We start from the raw sequence: 6,000 nt of genomic DNA on the forward strand, positions 1-6,000 counted from the left end.
AGTACACAGGATGTAATGTAGCATGACATGACAGAAAATTGCTTTTGAGCACTGATATGATTTCCCCTTCTCCTGTTTTCTGGCCTTGTGTTGAGCTTTTATGTATCTAAAAGCAGAGAAGACGAGATTTAGTGTGCATTTGATATGATCCAAAACAGAAAATGCAAAGTAATTCACAGAGGACATGGAATAATTACATTTTCAGATGTAATTATGTTTCCTTTCAAGATGTAGAATCCTTTTTTTCTCCCAGGTGAATATAAGAATACAAATGCAGGTTTGTTGTTAATATATCCTGCAGAGGGCAGTGGTGTAACATTAACATAACTGCTCTTCAGTCACTTCAATGAAGAGCCCAGAAAAGATTCAGTTTTGATCTTTCAAAAATTGTCCCCAAGTGGTACTTTGTCCTCAAAATAACATTTATTTTTCATATTCATAAACTCTCTCTCCACATGTTTTAAAGTGGTTTAGCCCTCAGATTAAACCCTAAGCCTTTCTATTTGAGGAACTAAACTGTGCACTTTCCTCCTTTTCTCTACTAATCTCTAATTCACCCACTTTGTGAACTATTTTGGTGACAAAGTCCATGATTTTCAAGCCTTGGTTTTTGGCACAAGGGGAGAAAAAAAAAGCTCAGAAGAAACGAAATCCTTTTAACAAAAGCTTACTTGTCTCTCCACAGCTTATGTTGCTCGGAGAAATGGTCAGATTTCTTATTTCACAATAAGAACCACATTCTCTTGTATCGAAATTAATTAGATGACCAGACTGAAAGACAAAGCATCATGGGATTCACCGAAAATAATTCAACACATGATAATTTTCCTTCAGTATCACTCACTGTGTGAGAGATTAACTACTCTGCCTGAAGAATGATATTTATAGACCAACATAGAAATAATATATGTCAAAAATACCAAAATAGCCAATGGGAACAGGTGTTAAGACACATGAGAATGGGTTTGTTTGCTACTGGAGTAGGGTGGAGTGAAGTGAAACCATACTGGGGTTGTGACATAACGACTGAACATGTTTAGTACACAGAGTTAACAGAGAGAAAGAAAGGGTTCTTTCACAGGACCAGCAGCAGTGGAAAACAGGCTAAAAAGGAGCCAGTTTAACTTTTTTTCCCTTTACACTGACGCCATTGTCAGGGGTGTCAGCACTCAAGGGCAAATTGCTTTCCACTGACATAATCACTCGAGAACATTTGGGATCTGAAATGAAGTTTGCAGAACTCAGCGCGGCACTTCCACGGTTTTGTCTAGGTCGACATGCCTCTTGTACCCCTCTGATCTCTTGAGAATGTCTGGAATGAAGTACCACCCTGTTAATGTCACAGACACAGTGTGCTTGGTGTTTTAAGTCAGGACCAGACAGTTATAAGTGCAGAGCTCAGTGCACTTCACAAGCACCCGGCGACGCAAACCCAAAGACACAGCTGTGTAATGAACTGTGAGAAAATGAGCAAGAAATAGCAATTGTTAAAAGATACTAAAATTTAAATGTAATTTGGTTGGCCAATAATCATACAATTTGGGATAAAAACAAAGACATGAATAATATGAATAAACAACCCTTTATTTAGTGATTCCTGCCTGCTGTGTGACGCAATAATCAAAATGACAAAGTATCTTATTACAGCATCCTATGGGTTTAAAAAACAGACTTTCAGGGGATTAAAAACGATCCGTTTCAGTTTTTAGAGCTAGCCGTTGTTAAAGAGTCCAGTTGTAGTTGTTGCCTGCTCGTCAGAAGGCATTTCCTTCAGCTGAGTTTAGCTTTTAAAGAGCCTTCTGTCTGCCCAATCACATGGTACTGTGGCTGAGTTGTGTGGCCATCTCCCTTTGTTTGATTTCTGGCTTTAAAATTTGTTTTGCATGTGTTTTTGGCAGTGCTTAAGTCAACCCAAATCAAAGTGCCTCTTTCCTTTTTGGCACAACACCTTGGCTTTCTTTATAGAGAACCCATGTCTCCCCTAAGCCCAGTTATTTTCTTGCCTTTGTTTGGGGGGTTTTTTTGGTCAGTGTTTTAGTTAATCCTTTTTCTTAGGGAGCAGCAGAGGATTTGGCCAAAGCACAGCTAATTAAAAACACCTACATTTGCCAGATAAAAGGCATTCTGATATTCAGACATCAACTGCTGGAAACACTGAGTTCAAGGAGCCAGTGTCAGTAGAAAAGGTTTCTCCTTGAGAGAGGAGGCAGAGTAGCCAGTGATCTTACAAATGTAAAGTTTATCAGTTCAACAGACCAGACAAAGCTGAATTTCTCAAGGCTGTGCAGTCACAAGCTCGCAAATACAGCCACCTAATCAGAAGCTAAGACGTGGCCCAATTTGATTACAAAAGTTTAACAATCTAAATGAAAGAACTGTGAAATCTCATCTTAGTTTGATTTTAGTTGTAACAAATGTGATACCCTTTGAAATGTTAGTCCAGAAATACATGATATATTAGTTCATTTTATTATGGTAATATAGTGGACATGATGCATTTCAGCTTCAGTTTAGAACAGTGATTTCCCCCCTTGGGGTTGCAAGATGATAAACAAGCTTATTGTTTCAGACTTTCCTCTGTTTTTTTCTTTTGATTTATAATATTTTGACGGCAAGGAAAATCATTTTTGTTGACCTAGTCACAGCTAGAAGACGTATGCAACCAGTAATGAGGAATTGCTTCATTTAAAGGGGTCATTAACCCAAAATGGGAACATGTACATAAATGATCGGAGCTTCTCCACAAAGCTCTAAAGGAAGAGACCTAGAAAATACTAATGTTGTCCCTTGAATATTGGTCTAATTTTCATTAAGAGAATTAATCCACAAAAATCTGGTAATTATTTAACCAGCTTTGGTCCCATTATGTACAAAAACAAAATGACCAAATATTGGCATTAGTGGTGTTAAATGAGACATTAGAGTTTACTTTGAGTCTTTTCATTTTATGTTCCAGGTTCCTTTCCCTCCGTCAGTTTCAGCTGTCAATTGTATGAATTTTTTACCTGAGGAGAGATGAATTCACTGCTTTCCAATATGAGGGAGCCAGTGGCTAAAGCCATTTGAAGGATTCCAGCAATGAACTCTGATAGATGCAGTCAGCCAGGTAGAAAGACACCATACAGTTACATTTTCATATCTCATGGTCTGCACCCGTTCCAAGGATAACTGGTGGCTGACTGTGCCAAACACTGCAGACAGGTCAAGAAGGATGAGGACTGTGAAAAGGGAAGCAGCATGAGGAGTGTAAAGTCCTTTTGCAATCGAGAGAGTAAAGAGTGCTTGCCTGACTTGTGACTGATTGGGGTCAAGGAGGTTGTGTTGTGACGGGTGCAGAGAAAGCTGGTTAGAGAAGGCATGTTGAGAAAAGGATTAAAAGTAGTGATTTTTAGACTGTAGGTCACGATAAGAGACGGGTCAAGAGTTTGTGTCTTGGCCCGATGGCAAGCAGCCGCATGGAAGAAAAGGCAGAAGGTCAATGCAGTGGTCTAAAAGAGGGAAAGCAGACCTTGTTCACAGCAGCCATTTTTACATAAAATAGGGTAAACACAGGTGTTACCAATGATACTAATTAAGGTTCTGTTCCATTCAGGTAAACGTCAGGTCACCATTAAAGCAAACAAAAAATAAGACATTTCTTATCTATCAAAGACTTTAATAAATTGAACGCTAGCACAATCCACCGTGTAAACAGGAAGTGACTGTAGCATCATGAGCTGTAGCATAACTTCCAAAAATTACAGTTCCAGAGGGGGAAAACAATATATTAAACTAACTACTGGGACTTTTGTTTTATTTATTTGTACAGAAATGCTTAGTAACATTCAAGTTTGGCCGTGAGAAACCTCTAATTATGCCAACCTAACCTAGCTGACGTTATTCAGTCATTTAGCAGTGTTTGTTTTTACCATTTCTTTGTTATTTGAGGCATGTGGATTTTTGTTTTGTGCAATGTAATTTCAAATCTTTCCAGGTTGGATCAGTAAAAAGTGTCTGGTCATTGTCAGGCCTGTATGTGTCTTAATCTTCGTTCTAAATAGCTCTGTTGAATTAGCTACTCAACAGTCAACAGTTCTGCAGACAGGTGTTTTCACTTGTTCTGGTTGATTAGACCTCTGCTCACGTTGATGCTTTAGAGTGGTGCAAGGACAGTCCTGAGAAGAGGTCTAATGAGGCAAACTAAAAACACCTTTCAATTGGGACATTAATGATTTGACTTCAACCCTGAAATTATGTCCTGGCTTGAACCTTTCAACCCAAATTTTCTTAAATGCTGTATTTACATAATAAAAGTGCACATCCCTATGCTTTTACTTTGTGTGATAAATAGCACACATTTTTGATTTGCTTTTAAATCAAGACCTTCCCACCATAAGCAGAAGCCTAGGGTGTTTGAAGATTGGCTTTAAATCCTGAAAGAGGCTGTCAAACTCGTCACGACTGCCTGCTGACTGAACACATCAATCACACAAGGCTTGATTGTCACAACAGCTGAACCATATGTTGAGGATTAATGGCAGAGTTTTGTTGAAATGATACACAGACCGACAACACTGGAGTGAAAGAGTGTGATTAAAATTAAAGCTTGCTCGAAGGAGAACCGTATCGTGGGTTTTATCAAATTTATGACTCATGTAAAGACATTTGTGTATGCATGAATATGCAAACTCTGTCAAAGATGAAACACAACAAAAATTCTACTTTTTCACATTGAACCGTTTTGCATCGTATCAGCACTGAAATTACAGTATATTGAAAAGCTGAAGGTCATCTGCGATTCTGCCTGATCAGCACAACAGGAAGCTGTCATGATTAATGCTGTGAGACATGAAGACATAAGTGTCGACTGGAATTCTAATAAGGACAAACACACATACTCACACACCCTGTTTTTCTGCTTCTTACTTGAATTACACATTTCTCTGAGAAGAAAATAAACCAGTCTCTTTTCCAGCTGCTTAAACTCCGTCTAACTTGTGCAGCATTGCTCATAACCACAGAAGTGTCCTTAAATTCTAGTGGAGATCCCAAAGTTCCCAAAGATACCAATTATGTCAGGCTGTATTTAGAGGACGTGTGTGAAATAATGCACAGGACATCCAGAACATTTCCCCTGGCGCAGCCATAAAAACATGTAGTCTTGGGTCAGTTTAAGTATCACTCAGCTGCACTTAAATGTTCAAACATGCTGGATATGTAATATTTCACATTATGTCATACGATTTTGGGCTTTTTTCTTAAACTTGAGGAGATAATCAAGATTAAAGAGGTGAAATCATTGCAGATCCTGCAGAGTCGACACTCTGTGGGTATACTTTAATGTGTTTTTAGAGTAGATGGGACAGATGTTCAAACTCAAAGTCACATTATAGTTTGTTTATTTCACATTTTATCATCTTATTACTGATGCATTAATATGTTCATCACTTTAAAGCTGCAGCTGGTAAATGTGGAGCTCATTTTAAATCACTTTGTTGGGTAGCTCATGCATTTACCCCTGGGGATCAATATATATAAAAATAGCTTTATCCTAACCTACAATAATACATTAGAATTTATTTGATTATCTTTTGTGGTAATAATCTAAAATCTCCAAAGCAGCTAAAGTCACCAACTAGTGGAGTACAAGTGTGAAGTATAAAATGGAAATACTTTCCACCTCACACACACACACACACACACACACACACAATCATATTAGATGGCGCCAACAATACTACAGATGTGTAAACCCCTTCACTGACACACTTGTAGGAATATGAGAGATCTTTCTGGACACATGTGACCATGAAAACACTGTTGTTGTTGTTGTTGTTGTTGTTGTTTTGTTTGTTTTTTTGGTATCTGAACACAAGTTTAACTGCAGATACATCGATGCGTTTCACCTCCCCAGATTAAAAAACCCCTACATCGTGACTGCGAACTGCACCAGAGCTGAGTGGATCATTCTCGGGGTCCATTTGCGTCGCCAGTGCAATCGCTGCAGCTTTAACCGGTCCA

This window comes from Dicentrarchus labrax, unplaced genomic scaffold (genome assembly GCF_905237075.1).
Source record: "Dicentrarchus labrax unplaced genomic scaffold, dlabrax2021, whole genome shotgun sequence".
NCBI lineage: Eukaryota > Metazoa > Chordata > Actinopteri > Moronidae > Dicentrarchus > Dicentrarchus labrax.